We start from the raw sequence: 20,164 nt of genomic DNA, 5'->3' as shown, positions 1-20,164 counted from the left end.
TAGCGTGTGAGACTTTTCTGTGTTTCTTAGGCTCCTGACTTTCCCATTTTTCTTGAATATCCGAAGATGGACTAAATTGATGATATGCAAGTTATTGGGATGTTGTTAAATTATTTATTCACCTGTTATAAAGATTTGGTAGAACCGCTTTCCGCAAGATAAATCCTTCGTCACTACTCGTTTCCAATACTAGTTATTGCATTTTGTTGTCAAAATTACTGCGACCTGATTTCCGCAGCTGAAAGTGACCTCACCGTGTTTGTTTCTGCAAGTATACAAGGGAATGCATTTGATGCGATTAACCTTCTTCATTGACATGTAATGTCATTTTCCTGAAACCACTCCACGTGCATTTTAATCGGTTATAATGTTGCTTATCTGGATAAAAGTGCATTGGCCAGGAATCGATCTCAGGTCTCCCACGTGGCAGTCCAGAATTCTACCACTGAATCACCTATACCACATTCCACTCGAATTTTTTTTACGTGAGATGCATTAATACTCTTCTTTTTTCATTCCTCCAAAATTGCGTGTTCTCTGTGTATATAGAATCTGACTTTTTAATTTTTTCATCACGATCTGCAGATGATGGTGGGTTCTTTTTTATATTCGCTACAAATTTGCAGTTTATTGTTGTTTAGTTGGATAAAAGTGCATCGGCCGGGAATCGAACCCGGGCCTCCCGCGTGGCAGGCGAGAATTCTACCACTGAACCACCGATGCCTCGTGTGCCCGGTGTGATTTTACGTGAGATCCATGAATACTGAACTTCTTTCAGTCGCGTGTGAGACTTTTCTGTGTTTCTTAGGCTCCTGAATTTCCCATTTTTCATGAATATCCGAAGATGAAGATGGACTAAATTGATTATATGCAAGTTATTGGGATGATGTCAAAATATTTCTTCACCTGTTATAAAGATTTGGTATAACCGCTTTCCGCAAGAGAAATCCTTCGTCACTACTCGTTTCCAATACTAGTTTTTGCATTTCGTTGTCACAATTACTGCGACCTGATTTCTGCAGCGGAAAGTGACCTCACCGTCTTGTTTTCTGCAAGTATACAAGGGATTGCATTTGATGCGATTAATATTCTTCATTGACATGGAAAGTTATTTTCTTGAAACCACTCCACGTGCATTTTTATCGGTTATGATGTTGCTTATCTGGATATTAGTGCTTTGGCCAGGAATCGATCCCAGGTCTTCCACGTGGCAGTCCAGAATTCTTCCACTGAATCACCTATACCACATTCCACTCGAATTTTTTTACGTGAGATGCATGATGCATGAATACTCTTCTTTTTTCCATCGTCCAAAATTGCGTTTTCTCTTTGTATATAGAATCTGACTTTTTAATTTTTTCATCACGATCTGCAGATGATGGTGGGTTCTTTTTTTATATTCGCTACAAATTTGCAGTTTATTGTTGTTTAGTTGGATAAAAGTGCATCGGCCGGGAATCGAACCCGGGCCTCCCGCATGGCAGGCGAGAATTCTACCACTGAACCACCGATGCCTCGTGTGCCCGGTGTGATTTTACGTGAGATGCATGAATACTGAAAATCTTTCAGTAGCGTGTGAGACTTTTCTGTGTTTCTTAGGCTCCTGACTTTCCCATTTTTCTTGAATATCCGAAGATGGACTAAATTGATGATATGCAAGTTATTGGGATGTTGTTAAAATATTTCTTCACCTGTTATAAAGATTTGGTATAACCGCTTTCCGCAAGAGAAATCCTTCGTCACTACTCGTTTCCAATACTAGTTATTGCATTTTGTTGTCAAAATAACTGCGACCTGATTTCCGCAGCTGAAAGTGACCTCACGGTGTTTGTTTCTGCAAGTATACAAGGGAATGAAGTTGAAGCGATTAATCTTCTTCATTGACATGTAAAGTCAATTTCCTGAAACCACTCCACGTGCATTTTAATCGGTTATAATGTTGCTTATCTGGATAAAAGTGCATTGGCCAGGAATCGATCTCAGGTCTCCCACGTGGAAGTCCAGAATTCTACCACTGAATCACCTATACCACATTCCACTCGAATTTTTTTTACGTGAGATGCATTAATACTCTTCTTTTTTCATTCCGCCAAAATTGCGTGTTCTCTGTGTATATAGAATCTGACTTTTTAATTTTTTCATCACGATCTGCAGATGATGGTGGGTTCTTTTTCATATTCGCTACAAATTTGCAGTTTATTGTTGTTTAGTTGGATAAAAGTGCATCGGCCGGGAATCGAACCCGGGCCTCCCGCGTGGCAGGCGAGAATTCTACCACTGAACCACCGAACCACCGATGCCTCGTGTGCCTGGTGTGATTTTACGTGAGATGCATGAATACTGAACTTCTTTCAGTCGCGTGTGAGACTTTTCTGTGTTTCTTAGGCTCCTGAATTTCCCATTTTTCTTGAATATCCGAAGATGGACTAAATTGATGATATGCAAGTTATTGGGATGTTGTTAAAATATTTCTTCACCTGTTATAAAGATTTGGTATAACCGCTTTCCGCAAGAGAAATCCTTCGTCACTACTCGTTTCCAATACTAGTTATTGCATTTTGTTGTCAAAATAACTGCGACCTGATTTCCGCAGCTGAAAGTGACCTCACGGTGTTTGTTTCTGCAAGTATACAAGGGATTGCATTTGATGCGATTAATATTCTTCATTGACATGGAAAGTTATTTTCTTGAAACCACTCCACGTGCATTTTTATCGGTTATGATGTTGCTTATCTGGATATTAGTGCTTTGGCCAGGAATCGATCCCAGGTCTTCCACGTGGCAGTCCAGAATTCTTCCACTGAATCACCTATACCACATTCCACTCGAATTTTTTTACGTGAGATGCATGATGCATGAATACTCTTCTTTTTTCCATCGTCCAAAATTGCGTTTTCTCTTTGTATATAGAATCTGACTTTTTAATTTTTTCATCACGATCTGCAGATGATGGTGGGTTCTTTTTTTATATTCGCTACAAATTTGCAGTTTATTGTTGTTTAGTTGGATAAAAGTGCATCGGCCGGGAATCGAACCTGGGCCTCCCGCATGGCAGGCGAGAATTCTACCACTGAACCACCGATGCCTCGTGTGCCCGGTGTGATTTTACGTGAGATGCATGAATACTGCAAATCTTTCAGTAGCGTGTGAGACTTTTCTGTGTTTCTTAGGCTCCTGACTTTCCCATTTTTCTTGAATATCCGAAGATGGACTAAATTGATGATATGCAAGTTATTGGGATGTTGTTAAAATATTTCTTCACCTGTTATAAAGATTTGGTATAACCGCTTTCCGCAAGAGAAATCCTTCGTCACTACTCGTTTCCAATACTAGTTATTGCATTTTGTTGTCAAAATAACTGCGACCTGATTTCCGCAGCTGAAAGTGACCTCACGGTGTTTGTTTCTGCAAGTATACAAGGGAATGAAGTTGAAGCGATTAATCTTCTTCATTGACATGTAAAGTCAATTTCCTGAAACCACTCCACGTGCATTTTAATCGGTTATAATGTTGCTTATCTGGATAAAAGTGCATTGGCCAGGAATCGATCTCAGGTCTCCCACGTGGAAGTCCAGAATTCTACCACTGAATCACCTATACCACATTCCACTCGAATTTTTTTTACGTGAGATGCATTAATACTCTTCTTTTTTCATTCCGCCAAAATTGCGTGTTCTCTGTGTATATAGAATCTGACTTTTTAATTTTTTCATCACGATCTGCAGATGATGGTGGGTTCTTTTTCATATTCGCTACAAATTTGCAGTTTATTGTTGTTTAGTTGGATAAAAGTGCATCGGCCGGGAATCGAACCCGGGCCTCCCGCGTGGCAGGCGAGAATTCTACCACTGAACCACCGAACCACCGATGCCTCGTGTGCCTGGTGTGATTTTACGTGAGATGCATGAATACTGAACTTCTTTCAGTCGCGTGTGAGACTTTTCTGTGTTTCTTAGGCTCCTGAATTTCCCATTTTTCATGAATATCCGAAGATGAAGATGGACTAAATTGATTATATGCAAGTTATTGGGATGATGTCAAAATATTTCTTCACCTGTTATAAAGATTTGGTATAACCGCTTTCCGCAAGAGAAATCCTTCGTCACTACTCGTTTCCAATACTAGTTTTTGCATTTCGTTGTCACAATTACTGCGACCTGATTTCTGCAGCGGAAAGTGACCTCACCGTGTTTTTTTTTGCAAGTATACAAGGGAATGCATTTGATGCGATTAATATTCTTCATTGACATGGAAAGTTATTTTCTTGAAACCACTCCACGTGCATTTTTATCGGTTATGATGTTGCTTATCTGGATATTAGTGCTTTGGCCAGGAATCGATCCCAGGTCTTCCACGTGGCAGTCCAGAATTCTTCCACTGAATCACCTATACCACATTCCACTCGAATTTTTTTACGTGAGATGCATGATGCATGAATACTCTTCTTTTTTCCATCGTCCAAAATTGCGTTTTCTCTTTGTATATAGAATCTAACTTTTTAATTTTTTCATCACGATCTGCAAGATGATGGTGGGTTCTTTTTTATATTCGCTACAAATTTGCAGTTTATTGTTGTTTAGTTGGATAAAAGTGCATCGGCCGGGAATCGAACCCGGGCCTCCCGCGTGGCAGGCGAGAATTCTACCACTGAACCACCGATGCCTCGTGTGCCCGGTGTGATTTTACGTGAGATGCATGAATACTGAAAATCTTTCAGTAGCGTGTGAGACTTTTCTGTGTTTCTTAGGCTCCTGACTTTCCCATTTTTCTTGAATATCCGAAGATGGACTAAATTGATGATATGCAAGTTATTGGGATGTTGTTAAAATATTTCTTCACCTGTTATAAAGATTTGGTATAACCGCTTTCCGCAAGAGAAATCCTTCGTCACTACTCGTTTCCAATACTAGTTATTGCATTTTGTTGTCAAAATAACTGCGACCTGATTTCCGCAGCTGAAAGTGACCTCACGGTGTTTGTTTCTGCAAGTATACAAGGGAATGAAGTTGAAGCGATTAATCTTCTTCATTGACATGTAAAGTCATTTTCCTGAAACCACTCCACGTGCATTTTAATCGGTTATAATGTTGCTTATCTCGATAAAAGTGCATTGGCTAGGAATCGATCTCAGGTCTCCCACGTGGAAGTCCAGAATTCTACCACTGAATCACCTATACCACATTCCACTCGAATTTTTTTTACGTGAGATGCATTAATACTTCGATTTAAAGCTTTCGTGACTGCAGGGATTCATCTTCTTGGTTCTTTCGGTAAAGTCACGTAGAAGGGAAGTAATAAAATAATAAAAATAAAACATAATAAAATAAAATAATTCTCACGACGTTTCGGCTACAACGCAAGCAGCCGTCTTCAGGTGAAGAATGCTTGGTAGTGTCTCATTCTTCACCTGAAGACGGCTGCTTGCGTTGTAGCCGAAACGTCGTGAGAATTATTTTATTTTATTATGTTTTATTTTTATTATTTTATTACTTCCCTTCTACGTGACTTTACCGAAAGAACCAAGAAGATGCATTAATACTCTTCTTTTTTCATTCCTCCAAAATTGCGTGTTCTCTGTGTATATAGAATCTGACTTTTTAATTTTTTCATCACGATCTGCAGATGATGGTGGGTTCTTTTTTGTATTCGCTACAAATTTGCAGTTTATTGTTGTTTAGTTGGATAAAAGTGCATCGGCCGGGAATCGAACCCGGGCCTCCCGCGTGGCAGGCGAGAATTCTACCACTGAACCACCGATGCCTCGTGTGCCTGGTGTGATTTTACGTGAGATGCATGAATACTGAAAATCTTTCAGTCGCGTGTGAGACTTTTCTGTGTTTCTTAGGCTCCTGACTTCCCCATTTTTCATGAATATCAGAAGATGAAGATGGACTAAATTGATTATATGCAAGTTATTGGGATGATGTCAAAATATTTCTTCACCTGTTATAAAGATTTGGTATAACCGCTTTCCGCAAGAGAAATCCTTCGTCACTAATCGTTTCCAATACTAGTTATGGCATTTTGTTGTCAAAATTACTGCGACCTGATTTCCGCAGCTGAAAGTGACCTCACCGTGTTTGTTTCTGCAAGTATACAAGGGAATGCATTTGATGCGATTAATATTCTTCATTGACATGGAAAGTAATTTTCTTCAAACCACTCCACGTGCATTTTTATCGGTTACTAGCTGTACTACCCGGCTTCGCCCGGGACTTGTATCTACCACGGCCGGCCGCCTTTGTCTCCCCAGTGGCGATGTTAATACGCTACAGTAGTTAAGTTACTCGTTTGAGGCAGAGTCGACCTAGGGGAGGTTCAAATAATCGTCACCGGTGGTGGCCGTGAGCGGGAATCGAACTGGGTTTGCCGGGTTGGTAGCGCAGCGTAGCGTTAAGCACTACACCCACCGCTCCTCACACACCACACACGCACAGACACACACACAGACACACACACAGACACACGCAGACACACACAGACAGAAACACACACACAGACAGCACGCTAACCACTACACTACCGCTCCCCACACACCACACACGCACACACACAGACACACACACAGACACACACACAGACACACACACACAGACACACACAGACACAGGCAGCACGCTAAGCACTACACTACCGTTCCCCCTACACAACACACGCGCGTGCGTCCATAGGTACACATACACGCGCTTGCTGCAGACACACACGACTTTTAGGGTGCATACGGCAGTAAACGACTGAAATAATAAAGCGGCAATGCTGTGTAAGGAACGCCTTAGACCCGCATTATACATTTGTGTAATGCGAGCGTAAACACACAAACACACACAAACACATACACAATACACACACACATACATGCAGACACACAGACAGACACATAACACACATACATACACACACATACAAACACAGAAACACATACACACACATACATAGACACACACATACATACACACAAACACATCCACAGACGTACATACACACATACATACAGGCACGCAGACATACACATAAACACATACAAAAAAACCCACATACATACACACACACATACATACACACAAACACATGCACACACATACATACACACATGCATACAGACACACAGACATACACATAAACACATACACACATACACATGACCCGGCTTCGCCCGGGACTTGGATCCACCATGGCGGCAAAACCGACATACATACACACACAGACATACACACAAACACATACACATACATACATACACACATGCATACAGACACACAGACATACACATAAACACATACACATGACCCGGCTTCGCCCGGGACTTGGATCCACCACGGCGGCAAAACCGACATACATACACACACAGACATACACACAAACACATACACACACATACATACACACATGCATACAGACACACAGACATACACATAAACACATACACATGACCCGGCTTCGCCCGGGACTTGGATCTACCACGCCCAGCCGCCTTTGTCTCCCAAGTGCCGATGTTAATACGCCACACCAGTTACTCGTTTGAGGCTGAGTGGACCTAGGGGAGGTTCAAATAATCGTCACCGGTGGTGGCCGTGAGCGGGAATGGAACTGGGTTCGCCGGGTTGGTAGCGCAGCGTAGCGTTAAGCACTACACCCACCGCTCCTCACACACCACACACGCACAGACACACACACAGACACACGCAGACACACACAGACAGACACAGACAGACACACACACACACAGACACACAGACAGCACGCTAAGCACTACACTACCGCTCCCCACACACCACACACGCACACACACAGACACACACACAGACACACGCAGACACACACAGACAGACACAGACAGACACACACACACACAGACACAGACAGCACGCTAAGCACTACACTACCGTTCCCCCTACACAACACACGCGCGCGCGTCCATAGGTACACATACACGCGCTTGCTGCAGACACACACGACTTTCAGGGTGCGTAAGGCAGTAAACGACTGAAATAATAAAGCGGCAATGCTGTGCGAGGAACGCCTTAGACCAGCAACACATTTGTGTAATGCGAGCGTAAACACACAAACACATACAAACACATACACACACATACACACACAAAGATAGACACACACATACATAGACACACACATACATACACACAAACACATGCACACACGTACATACACACATACATAGAGACACGCAGACATACACATAAAGACATAAAAAAAAACCCACATACATACACACACACATACACACAAACACATACATACACATACATACACACATACATAGAGACACACAGACATACACATAAACACAAACACACATACACATGACCCGGCTTCGCCCGGGACTTGGATCCACGATGCCCCGCCGCCTTTGTCTCCCCAGTGACGATGTTCACACACGACAGCAGTTACGCTTTTGAGGCTGAGTGGACCTAGGGGAGGGCCAGGTCCGTTTCAAATAATCGTCAGCGGTGGTGGGCGTGAGTTGGAATCGAACTGGGCTCGCTCAAGCAGCTTAATGACTGTTTGTACAAAGAACATATAAAAAATCGATTATAATAACCAGGCAAGAGTCCACATTATAGACTGCCAGTACACGCACTCAGCTTCATAAGCAGGCTAGAGTGTACATGATAGAGTGGCAGTACGCTCACCGAGCTTAATAAGCAGGCTACAGTGTACATGATAGACTGGCAGTACGCTCACCCAGCTTAATGAGTATTTGTACAGTGAACATTAAAGTAATCGATTGTTGGCGCGTTGGGTTTAAAAGTAATATTAATAGCACACATTGTGGTGGGGGTGTAGTGAAGAGTAGGAAAAACTTTGATGAATTTACCTCAGAGTGGCGTGGTGGGTGTCGAGGCCTAGTAGCGTGCAAAGCCTGCGGCCTCGCCTAAAATTGTCGGCTTGGAAGAGGCAGGGTACAGGTGGCGTTCCTTCCCCCCCCCCTAGCGCTCCAACAATACTGTGTAATGGCTATTATTTAATTAAATACGGAGCTTATGAAAGTGGCGAAGGCGTGGCTAGCCGTTGGCAGGGGCAACCGCCGTCCAATGAAACTGCAGCCCTTGGCGAAGGCGTGGCTAGCCGTTGCCAGGTCCAATGAAAGCGGCGAAGGCGTGGCTAGCCGTTGCCAGGGGCAACCGCCGTCCAATGAAAGTGCGTATGGGCCAAAGTCCACACACACACACACACAGACAGACAGACATGAACGATTTTATATATATAGACTAGCTGTACTACCCGGCTTCGCCCGGGACTTGTATCTACCACGGCCGGCCGCCTTTGTCTCCCCAGTGGCGATGTTAATACGCTACAGTAGTTAAGTTACTCGTTTGAGGCAGAGTCGACCTAGGGGAGGTTCAAATAATCGTCACCGGTGGTGGCCGTGAGCGGGAATCGAACTGGGTTTGCCGGGTTGGTAGCGCAGCGTAGCGTTAAGCACTACACCCACCGCTCCTCACACACCACACACGCACAGACACACACACAGACACACACACAGACACACGCAGACACTTACAGACAGAAACACACACACAGACAGCACGCTAACCACTACACTACCGCTCCCCACACACCACACACGCACACACACAGACACACACACAGACACACACACAGACACACACACACAGACACACACAGACACAGGCAGCACGCTAAGCACTACACTACCGTTCCCCCTACACAACACACGCGCGTGCGTCCATAGGTACACATACACGCGCTTGCTGCAGACACACACGACTTTTAGGGTGCATACGGCAGTAAACGACTGAAATAATAAAGCGGCAATGCTGTGTAAGGAACGCCTTAGACCCGCATTATACATTTGTGTAATGCGAGCGTAAACACACAAACACACACAAACACATACACAATACACACACACATACATGCAGACACACAGACAGACACATAACACACATACATACACACACATACAAACACAGAAACACATACACACACATACATAGACACACACATACATACACACAAACACATCCACAGACGTACATACACACATACATACAGGCACGCAGACATACACATAAACACATACAAAAAAACCCACATACATACACACACACATACATACACACAAACACATGCACACACATACATACACACATGCATACAGACACACAGACATACACATAAACACATACACACATACACATGACCCGGCTTCGCCCGGGACTTGGATCCACCACGGCGGCAAAACCGACATACATACACACACAGACATACACACAAACACATACACACACATACATACATACACACATGCATACAGACACACAGACATACACATAAACACATACACATGACCCGGCTTCGCCCGGGACTTGGATCCACCACGGCGGCAAAACCGACATACATACACACACAGACATACACACAAACACATACACACACATACATACATACACACATGCATACAGACACACAGACATACACATAAACACATACACATGACCCGGCTTCGCCCGGGACTTGGATCTACCACGCCCAGCCGCCTTTGTCTCCCAAGTGCCGATGTTAATACGCCACACCAGTTACTCGTTTGAGGCTGAGTGGACCTAGGGGAGGTTCAAATAATCGTCACCGGTGGTGGCCGTGAGCGGGAATGGAACTGGGTTCGCCGGGTTGGTAGCGCAGCGTAGCGTTAAGCACTACACCCACCGCTCCTCACACACCACACACGCACAGACACACACACAGACACACGCAGACACACACAGACAGACTCAGACAGACACACACACACACAGACACACAGACAGCACGCTAAGCACTACACTACCGCTCCCCACACACCACACACGCACACACACAGACACACACACAGACACACGCAGACACACACAGACAGACACAGACAGACACACACACACACGGACACAGACAGCACGCTAAGCACTACACTACCGTTCCCCCTACACAACACACGCGCGCGCGTCCATAGGTACACATACACGCGCTTGCTGCAGACACACACGACTTTCAGGGTGCGTAAGGCAGTAAACGACTGAAATAATAAAGCGACAATGCTGTGCGAGGAACGCCTTAGACCAGCAACACATTTGTGTAATGCGAGCGAAAACACACAAACACATACAAACACATACACACACATACACACACAAAGATAGACACACACATACATAGACACACACATACATACACACAAACACATGCACACACGTACATACACACATACATAGAGACACGCAGGCATACACATAAAGACATAAAAAAAACCCACATACATACACACACACATACACACAAACACATACATACACATACATACACACATACATAGAGACACACAGACATACACATAAACACAAACACACATACACATGACCCGGCTTCGCCCGGGACTTGGATCCACGATGCCCCGCCGCCTTTGTCTCCCCAGTGACGATGTTCACACACGACAGCAGTTACGCTTTTGAGGCTGAGTGGACCTAGGGGAGGGCCAGGTCCGTTTCAAATAATCGTCAGCGGTGGTGGGCGTGAGTTGGAATCGAACTGGGGTCGCTCAAGCAGCTTAATGACTGTTTGTACAAAGAACATATAAAGAATCGATTATAATAACCAGGCAAGAGTCCACATTATAGACTGCCAGTACACGCACTCAGCTTCATAAGCAGGCTAGAGTGTACATGATAGAGTGGCAGTACGCTCACCGAGCTTAATAAGCAGGCTACAGTGTACATGATAGACTGGCAGTACGCTCACCCAGCTTAATGAGTATTTGTACAGTGAACATTAAAGTAATCGATTGTTGGCGCGTTGGGTTTAAAAGTAATATTAATAGCACACATTGTGGTGGGGGTGTAGTGAAGAGTAGGAAAAACTTTGATGAATTTACCTCAGAGTGGCGTGGTGGGTGTCGAGGCCTAGTAGCGTGCAAAGCCTGCGGCCTCGCCTAAAATTGTTGGCTTGGAAGAGGCAGGGTACGGGTGGCGTTCCTTCCCCCCCCCCTAGCGCTCCAACAATACTGTGTAATGGCTATTATTTAATTAAATACGGAGCTTATGAAAGTGACGAAGGCGTGGCTAGCCGTTGGCAGGGGCAACCGCCGTCCAATGAAACTGCAGCCCTTGGCGAAGGCGTGGCTAGCCGTTGCCAGGTCCAATGAAAGCGGCGAAGGCGTGGCTAGCCGTTGCCAGGGGCAACCGCCGTCCAATGAAAGTGCGTATGGGCCAAAGTCCACACACACACACACAGACAGACAGACATGAACGATTTTATATATATAGACTAGCTGTACTACCCGGCTTCGCCCGGGACTTGTATCTACCACGGCCGGCCGCCTTTGTCTCCCCAGTGGCGATGTTAATACGCTACAGTAGTTAAGTTACTCGTTTGAGGCAGAGTCGACCTAGGGGAGGTTCAAATAATCGTCACCGGTGGTGGCCGTGAGCGGGAATGGAACTGGGTTCGCCGGGTTGGTAGCGCAGCGTAGCGTTAAGCACTACACCCACCGCTCCTCACACACCACACACGCACAGACACACACACAGACACACGCAGACACACACAGACAGACACAGACAGACACACACACACACAGACACACAGACAGCACGCTAAGCACTACACTACCGCTCCCCACACACCACACACGCACACACACAGACACACACACAGACACACGCAGACACACACAGACAGACACAGACAGACACACACACACACAGACACAGACAGCACGCTAAGCACTACACTACCGTTCCCCCTACACAACACACGCGCGCGCGTCCATAGGTACACATACACGCGCTTGCTGCAGACACACACGACTTTCAGGGTGCGTAAGGCAGTAAACGACTGAAATAATAAAGCAGCAATGCTGTGCGAGGAACGCCTTAGACCAGCAACACATTTGTGTAATGCGAGCGTAAACACACAAACACATACAAACACATACACACACATACATACACACACATACACACAAACACATACACACAGACATACACATGCACACAAACACACACATACATGCACACAAACACATACACAATACACACACACATACATGCAGACACAGACAGACACATAACACACATACATACACACACATACACACACAAAGATAGACACACACATACATAGACACACACATACATACACACAAACACATGCACACATGTACATACACACATACATAGAGACACGCAGACATACACATAAAGACATAAAAAAAACCCACATACATACACACACACATACACACAAACACATACATACACATACATACACACATACATAGAGACACACAGACATACACATAAACACAAACACACATACACATGACCCGGCTTCGCCCGGGACTTGGATCCACGATGCCCCGCCGCCTTTGTCTCCCCAGTGACGATGTTCACACATGACAGCAGTTACGCTTTTGAGGCTGAGTGGACCTAGGGGAGGGCCAGGTCCGTTTCAAATAATCGTCAGCGGTGGTGGGCGTGAGTTGGAATCGAACTGGGGTCGCTCAAGCAGCTTAATGACTGTTTGTACAAAGAACATATAAAGAATCGATTATAATAACCAGGCAAGAGTCCACATTATAGACTGCCAGTACACGCACTCAGCTTCATAAGCAGGCTAGAGTGTACATGATAGAGTGGCAGTACGCTCACCGAGCTTAATAAGCAGGCTACAGTCTACATGATAGACTGGCAGTACGCTCACCCAGCTTAATGAGTATTTGTACAGTGAACATTAAAGTAATCGATTGTTGGCGCGTTGGGTTTAAAAGTAATATTAATAGCACACATTGTGGTGGGGGTGTAGTGAAGAGTAGGAAAAACTTTGATGAATTTACCTCAGAGTGGCGTGGTGGGTGTCGAGGCCTAGTAGCGTGCAAAGCCTGCGGCCTCGCCTAAAATTGTCGGCTTGGAAGAGGCAGGGTACGGGTGGCGTTCCTTTCCCCCCCCCCTAGCGCTCCAACAATACTGTGTAATGGCTATTATTTAATTAAATACGGAGCTTATGAAAGTGGCGAAGGCGTGGCTAGCCGTTGGCAGGGGCAACCGCCGTCCAATGAAACTGCAGCCCTTGGCGAAGGCGTGGCTAGCCGTTGCCAGGGGCAACCGCTGTCCAATGAAAGTGCGTATGGGCCAAAGTCCACACACACACACACAGACAGACAGACATGAACGATTTTATATATATAGACTAGCTGTACTACCCGGCTTCGCCCGGGACTTGTATCTACCACGGCCGGCCGCCTTTGTCTCCCCAGTGGCGATGTTAATACGCTACAGTAGTTAAGTTACTCGTTTGAGGCAGAGTCGACCTAGGGGAGGTTCAAATAATCGTCACCGGTGGTGGCCGTGAGCGGGAATCGAACTGGGTTTGCCGGGTTGGTAGCGCAGCGTAGCGTTAAGCACTACACCCACCGCTCCTCACACACCACACACGCACAGACACACACACAGACACACACACAGACACACGCAGACACACACAGACAGAAACACACACACAGACAGCACGCTAACCACTACACTACCGCTCCCCACACACCACACACGCACACACACAGACACACACACAGACACACACACAGACACACACACACAGACACACACAGACACAGGCAGCACGCTAAGCACTACACTACCGTTCCCCCTACACAACACACGCGCGTGCGTCCATAGGTACACATACACGCGCTTGCTGCAGACACACACGACTTTCAGGGTGCATAGGGCAGTAAACGACTGAAATAATAAAGCGGCAATGCTGTGTAAGGAACGCCTTAGACCCGCATTATACATTTGTGTAATGCGAGCGTAAACACACAAACACACACAAACACATACACAATACACACACACATACATGCAGACACACAGACAGACACATAACACACATACATACACACACATACAAACACAGAAACACATACACACACATACATAGACACACACATACATACACACAAACACATCCACAGACGTACATACACACATACATACAGGCACGCAGACATACACATAAACACATACAAAAAAACCCACATACATACACACACACATACATACACACAAACACATGCACACACATACATACACACATGCATACAGACACACAGACATGCACATAAACACATACACACATACACATGACCCGGCTTCGCCCGGGACTTGGATCCACCACGGCGGCAAAACCGACATACATACACACACAGACATACACACAAACACATACACACACATACATACATACACACATGCATACAGACACACAGACATACACATAAACACATACACATGACCCGGCTTCGCCCGGGACTTGGATCCACCACGGCGGCAAAACCGACATACATACACACACAGACATACACACAAACACATACAAAGACAAAGATCCCCCGTATAGCCTTAACAGACTGTTTGTTTGTCACGGCAAACAAACACATACACACGGCAAACAAACACATACACACACATACATACACACATGCATACAGACACACAGACATACACATAAACACATACACATGACCCGGCTTCGCCCGGGACTTGGATCTACCACGCCCAGCCGCCTTTGTCTCCCAAGTGCCGATGTTAATACGCCACACCAGTTACTCGTTTGAGGCTGAGTGGACCTAGGGGAGGTTCAAATAATCGTCACCGGTGGTGGCCGTGAGCGGGAATGGAACTGGGTTCGCCGGGTTGGTAGCGCAGCGTAGCGTTAAGCACTACACCCACCGCTCCTCACACACCACACACGCACAGACACACACACAGACACACGCAGACACACACAGACAGACACAGACAGACACACACACACACAGACACACAGACAGCACGCTAAGCACTACACTACCGCTCCCCACACACCACACACGCACACACACAGACACACACACAGACACACGCAGACAGACACAGACAGACACACACACACACGGACACAGACAGCACGCTAAGCACTACACTACCGTTCCCCCTACACAACACACGCGCGCGCGTCCATAGGTACACATACACGCGCTTGCTGCAGACACACACGACTTTCAGGGTGCGTAAGGCAGTAAACGACTGAAATAATAAAGCGACAATGCTGTGCGAGGAACGCCTTAGACCAGCAACACATTTGTGTAATGCGAGCGAAAACACACAAACACATACAAACACATACACACACATACACACACAAAGATAGACACACACATACATAGACACACACAAACATACACACAAACACATGCACACACGTACATACACACATACATAGAGACACGCAGACATACACATAAAGACATAAAAAAAACCCACATACATACACACACACATACACACAAACACATACATACACATACATACACACATACATAGAGACACACAGACATACACATAAACACAAACACACATACACATGACCCGGCTTCGCCCGGGACTTGGATCCACGATGCGCCGCCGCCTTTGTCTCCCCAGTGACGATGTTCACACACGACAGCAGTTACGCTTTTGAGGCTGAGTGGACCTAGGGGAGGGCCAGGTCCGTTTCAAATAATCGTCAGCGGTGGTGGGCGTGAGTTGGAATCGAACTGGGGTCGCTCAAGCAGCTTAATGACTGTTTGTACAAAGAACATATAAAGAATCGATTATAATAACCAGGCAAGAGTCCACATTATAGACTGCCAGTACACGCACTCAGCTTCATAAGCAGGCTAGAGTGTACATGATAGAGTGGCAGTACGCTCACCGAGCTTAATAAGCAGGCTACAGTGTACATGATAGACTGGCAGTACGCTCACCCAGCTTAATGAGTATTTGTACAGTGAACATTAAAGTAATCGATTGTTGGCGCGTTGGGTTTAAAAGTAATATTAATAGCACACATTGTGGTGGGGGTGTAGTGAAGAGTAGGAAAAACTTTGATGAATTTACCTCAGAGTGGCGTGGTGGGTGTCGAGGCCTAGTAGCGTGCAAAGCCTGCGGCCTCGCCTAAAATTGTTGGCTTGGAAGAGGCAGGGTACGGGTGGCGTTCCTTCCCCCACCCCTAGCGCTCCAACAATACTGTGTAATGGCTATTATTTAATTAAATACGGAGCTTATGAAAGTGGCGAAGGCGTGGCTAGCCGTTGGCAGGGGCAACCGCCGTCCAATGAAACTGCAGCCCTTGGCGAAGGCGTGGCTAGCCGTTGCCAGGTCCAATGAAAGCGGCGAAGGCGTGGCTAGCCGTTGCCAGGGGCAACCGCCGTCCAATGAAAGTGCGTATGGGCCAAAGTCCACACACACACACACAGACAGACAGACATGAACGATTTTATATATATAGATGCATGATGCATGAATACTGTTCTTTTTTTCATCGTCCAAAATTGCTTTTTCTCTGTGTATATAGAATCTGACTTTTTATTTTTTTCATCACGATCTGCAGATGATGGTGGGTTCTTTTTTATATTCGCTACAAATTTGCAGTTTATTGTTGTTTAGTTGGATAAAAGTGCATCGGCCGGGAATCGAACCCGGGCCTCCCACGTGGCAGGCGAGAATTCTACCACTGATCCACCGATGCCTCGTGTGCCCGGTGTGATTTTACGTGAGATGCATGAATACTGAACTTCTTTCAGTCGCGTGTGAGACTTTTCTGTGTTTCTTAGGCTCCTGACTTTCCCATTTTTCTTGAATATCCGAAGATGAAGATGGACTAAATTGATGATATGCAAGTTATTGGGATGTTGTTAAAATATTTCTTCACCTGTTATAAAGATTTGGTATAACCGCTTTCCGCAAGAGAAATCCTTCGTCAATACTTGTTTCCAATACTAGTTATTGCATTTCGTTGTCAAAATTACTGCGACCTGATTTCCGCAGCTGAAAGTGACCTCACCGTGTTATTTTCTGCAAGTATACAAGGGAATGCATTTGATGCGATTAATATTCTTCATTGACATGGAAAGTTATTTTCTTGAAACCACTCCACGTGCATTTTTATCGGTTATGATGTTGCTCATCTGGATATAAGTGCTTTGGCCAGGAATCGATCCCAGGTCTTCCACGTGGCAGTTCAGAATTCTTCCACTGAATCACCTATACCACATTCCACTCGAATTGTTTTAAGTGAGATGCATGAATACTCTTCTTTTTTCCATCGTCCAAAATTGCGTTTTCTCTTTGTATATAGAATCTGACTTTTTAATTTTTTCATGACGATCTGCAGATGATGGTGGGTTCTTTTTTATATTCGCTACAAATTTGCAGTTTATTGTTGTTTAGTTGGATAAAAGTGCATCGGCCGGGAATCGAACCCGGGCCTCCCGCGTGGCAGGCGAGAATTCTACCACTGAACCACCGATGCCTCGTGTGCCCGGTGTGATTTGACGTGAGATGCATTAATACTCTTCTTTTTTCATTCCTCCAAAATTGCGTGTTCTCTGTGTATATAGAATCTGACTTTTTAATTTTTTCATCACGATCTGCAGATGATGGTGGGTTCTTTTTTATATTCGCTACAAATTTGCAGTTTATTGTTGTTTAGTTGGATAAAAGTGCATCGGCCGGGAATTGAACCCGGGCCTCCCGCGTGGCAGGCGAGAATTCTACCACTGAACCACCGATGCCTCGTGTGCCTGGTGTGATTTTACGTGAGATGCATGAATACTGAACTTCTTTCAGTCGCGTGTGAGACTTTTCTGTGTTTCTTAGGCTCCTGACTTCCCCATTTTTCATGAATATCTGAAGATGAAGATGGACTAAATTGATTATATGCAAGTTATTGGGATGATGTCAAAATATTTCTTCACCTGTTATAAAGATTTGGTATAACCGCTTTCCGCAAGAGAAATCCTTCGTCACTAATCGTTTCCAATACTAGTTATGGCATTTTGTTGTCAAAATTACTGCGACCTGATTTCCGCAGCTGAAAGTGACCTCACCGTGTTTGTTTCTGCAAGTATACAAGGGAATGCATTTGATGCGATTAATATTCTTCATTGACATGGAAAGTAATTTTCTTCAAACCACTCCACGTGCATTTTTATCGGTTATGATGTTGCTTATCTGGATATAAGTGCTTTGGCCAGGAATCGATCCCAGGTCTTCCACGTGGCAGTCCACAATTCTTCCTCTGAATCACCTATACCACATTCCACTCGAATTTTTTTACGTGAGATGCATGATGCATTAATACTGTTCTTTTTTTCATCGTCCAAAATTGCGTTTTCTCTGTGTATATACAATCTGACTTTTTAATTTTTTCATCACGATCTGCAGATGATGGTGGGTTCTTTTTTATATTCGCTACAAATTTGCAGTTTATTGTTGTTTAGTTGGATAAAAGTGCATCGGCCGGGAATCGAACCCGGGCCTCCCGCGTGGCAGGCGAGAATTATACGAGTGAACCACCGATGCCTCGTGTGCCTGGTGTGATTTTACGTGAGATGCATGAATACTGAAAATCTTTCAGTAGCGTGTGAGACTTTTCTGTTTTTCTTAGGCTCCTGACTTTCCCATTTTTCTTGAATATCCGAAGATGAAGATGGACTAAATTGATGATATGCAAGTTATTGGGATGTTGTTAAAATATTTCTTCACCTGTTATAAAGATTTGGTAGAACCGCTTTCCGCAAGATAAATCCTTCGTCAATACTAGTTTCCAATACTAGTTATTGCATTTCGTTGTCAAAATTACTGCGACCTGATTTCCGCAGCTGAAAGTGACCTCACCGTGTTTTTTTCTGCAAGTATACAAAGGAATGAATTTGAAGCGATTAATCTTCTTCATTGACATGTAAAGTCATTTTCCTGAAACCACTCCACGTGCATTTTAATCGGTTATAATGTTGCTTATCTGGATAAAAGTGCATTGGCCAGGAATCGATCTCAGGTCTCCCACGTGACAGTCCGGAATTTTACCACTGAATCACCTATACCACATTCCACTCGAATTTTTTTTACGTGAGATGCATTAATACTTCGATTTAAAGCTTTCGTGACTGCAGGGATTCATCTTCTTGGTTCTTTCGGTAAAGTCACGTAGAAGGGAAGTAATAAAATAATAAAAATAAAACATAATAAAATAAAATAATTCTCACGACGTTTCGGCTACAACGCAAGCAGCCGTCTTCAGGTGAAGAATGCTTGGTAGTGTCTCATTCTTCACCTGAAGACGGCTGCTT

General features: G+C 44.9%; 4 non-coding genes across 4 annotated transcripts; all 4 read right to left on the bottom strand.

Annotated features, from left to right (window-relative positions):
• Window positions 1-652: 652 nt before the first annotated feature.
• Window positions 653-723, bottom strand: TRNAG-GCC (transfer RNA glycine (anticodon GCC)). Its single transcript has one exon. It is a non-coding gene; the product is annotated as a tRNA-Gly (tRNA).
• A 3,868-nt stretch (window positions 724-4,591) lies between these two features.
• Window positions 4,592-4,662, bottom strand: TRNAG-GCC (transfer RNA glycine (anticodon GCC)). The gene has a single exon. It is a non-coding gene; the product is annotated as a tRNA-Gly (tRNA).
• Window positions 4,663-5,689: 1,027 nt separating this feature from the next.
• Window positions 5,690-5,760, bottom strand: TRNAG-GCC (transfer RNA glycine (anticodon GCC)). Its single transcript has one exon. It is a non-coding gene; the product is annotated as a tRNA-Gly (tRNA).
• A 12,514-nt stretch (window positions 5,761-18,274) lies between these two features.
• Window positions 18,275-18,345, bottom strand: TRNAG-GCC (transfer RNA glycine (anticodon GCC)). The gene has a single exon. It is a non-coding gene; the product is annotated as a tRNA-Gly (tRNA).
• Between the last annotated feature and the right edge of the window lie 1,819 nt (window positions 18,346-20,164).

The sequence above is a fragment of the Lethenteron reissneri genome, chromosome 19 (genome assembly GCF_015708825.2).
Source record: "Lethenteron reissneri isolate LAM-NWPU_2019-01 chromosome 19, ASM1570882v1, whole genome shotgun sequence".
Classification (NCBI taxonomy): Eukaryota; Metazoa; Chordata; class Hyperoartia; order Petromyzontiformes; family Petromyzontidae; genus Lethenteron; species Lethenteron reissneri.
Note: the sequence above shows the minus strand (reverse complement) of the source record. Positions and strands in the feature narration are given on the sequence as shown.